Raw genomic sequence first — 2,684 nt, forward strand, 5'->3', positions numbered from 1 at the left:
TAGCAGAAGAAAAGTCTGAGGATTCAGGAATTTCTCTACAAAATGTATTTATTAAAATCTATTTCATATCTTTTTGGGATATTAGATGCAAAACATTGAATCTGCTCAACATGAACACAAATGCAGGAACTTAAAGGCACAAGGAACCCAGACAGTGACGAGCAGCTAGTCTGGACTTCAGTTTATACTCTTTGGGTCTGATTTATTAAAGGTCTGTGTGTAAAACGTGTAAACGTGACATCACCTGCAAAATAATGTGCACCTGATCTACTAACGCAGCGCTCTGAGGTTTGAGTCTTTTAAATGTGCAAAAAGATAAAACACACTGTTTATTTAATACGTTAATAATAAATATGTATTATGAGGTGTTTTAACCTCAGTGTGTAAAATACAGAGAGGAGGAAATGCTAATTAGTTATTTTAGCACACGCATTGTGATTCACCAAACCTGACGGTAATGTTGCTGACAGTAACTGTGTCTATAAATAATAAGTTGAAGGACAGTTATTAACCGGCTGTTACCATGGAGACGAGGAGACGGACACACAATGACAGAATACACACAGGATGGATGTTTTCCACCTGTGTTCATATTTGTGGTTTTACTAACAGCATTAACTTCCTCACTAATAATCTCCCATATTTGGGTTCATATGCATTTATAATCAATATATTAGTTAACCTCTTCACTAGAACCTGATCACATTTATAATCAATATATTAGTTAACCTCTTAGAAATAGAAAGCACAGAGCGCTCTCAGAGCATCACAAACCTTTCTGCTGTAAATACACTGATTCTGTTTTATTGTTGTTTTTCCAGATTAGAGCTGCAGGGTCTCTAAACTCATTCAGGTCAACATGATCTTAGTGAAGTGAAAGAAAAATGAGGAGAGAGCTTAAACATGATCAGCACTCGTGTTATTGAAGAGTTCTGATCAAGATATTCATGACTGTGTGTGAGAGCACTGTGGCTGCAGATGTTTCAGAGAGATAAAGATTGGTCTATTAACCAGCAACACAGAGCTATCAGGACACTTTGCTCTCTCACGCGCTCTCTATTGTGTCATTTCCGGGGAGTCAAGGAGCCGCTATCAATATGGGGGAGACTCCTGGAACTTCCGGGAGAGTTGGGATGTCTGTTATGTAATGTAGTATATCGCTTGTTATACCGCTTCTGAGTGAATGAAGAACGAATTAAGGACCAAGTCGACGCTCTTTTGAGTTTTCTTTATTACCAATCAGTGGAGACAGAACTTTATCAATTTGAGGCTGCTAAGGTGTCCCTGTCCAATGGAGCCTTCCTTCTGTCTCTCTAGTCTGCCTGCGTGTACAATCTTTTATACTAAGTTTACGCCCCACAAATGTATACATTATCCCAAGCATGAGCACTCTGCTTTTCATCCTTAAAAGGACACAAAGCTATACTTGTTTATATTCCAAATTTTAATGCCTTTACTGTTTGACAACCTCCAAATATTAATGACCATTATACAGGATGGTACCAGCTGTCATCCCCAGTCTATGGCTGTTGTGAACGGAGGTTCATACTTAAGGCCTATAAAGAAGCAGAACTCTTGGCTAGAAATACAATATTAGAAATACATAGATATGTAGCAGAAAATACACTACATAACCTTTCTTACATACAGTCTATGATTACAACCTAGTTAATCAGGGGGGGGAGTGTGTGTGTTGAACAAGCACTACTCTGTCTTTGGTTATGCCCCTAAGTGCAGCCACTCTTTGGCAGGAAGACAGAGAGAGAGAGAGAAGCGCCTGTTCAGGGGAAAACTGCTTCAGTGAGGTCTGCAGTAATATTGTTTTGGCAGTAATGGTAACAGTGTTGTAACGGGGTAAACTTTAATTAATTTGATTACTCGTTACTCAAAAAAGTAAAGCCATTGTAACGCTGTCTACTTATAACAGTGTTATTAACACCACTGGCAATAAATGGTGTGAACAGTCTGTGTATAATGATGACGTTTGAAATGTGCAGAAAGGGAAACAGCATTCAGTTTGTGCACTGTAAAAATGATTTGAGGTTTTACCTCAGCTCATTTTCCAAAGTCAGTTCAACTAAAATATTTGGTGGACTTAAAATATCAAGTTTTACTGTGCCTAATAATCAGTTCAACCAGAGTAGTTAAGGGAACATAGACTTCCTCATTGTCTCAGTTTAATATGTTACTGCTTGTGTATGTTGTATGTTCTTGTCTCACTTTTATGATTTGGAGAGCTAAAAACTGGTGGACTGTGAAGTTTAATTCCAAATCTAATAAACAGAAAAAGTGACGTCCACCTCTCCCACATCAGAACTGTACATAAAGATGTAGTGTAATTATATAAACATGAGGTCACTGTACATATGAGCTGGTTAATGGCTTCATACAACAACTCTTTATTAATAACTATTGTACAGGATTGTTTGTGGTCTGAAACACTGAAATGAAAAATGAAGAGACATTAATTACACAGTATGAAGAACACAATAGACAGAAGCTCTACTGTAGCTACCAAATGCAAATATTAACATAAGGAAATAATACACTTTATTATTATTATTATACTGCTACTCTTAAATATTGAAACATTGTAATTAAGCTGATAAAGTAAAGGAGAGCACCAAACACACTGAAGATCAAACTATCAATAAAAAACATCAAATATTAACAAGAAGAAATAA

The sequence above is a fragment of the Scomber japonicus genome, chromosome 12 (assembly GCF_027409825.1).
Source record: "Scomber japonicus isolate fScoJap1 chromosome 12, fScoJap1.pri, whole genome shotgun sequence".
In the NCBI taxonomy this organism is placed as follows: domain Eukaryota; kingdom Metazoa; phylum Chordata; class Actinopteri; order Scombriformes; family Scombridae; genus Scomber; species Scomber japonicus.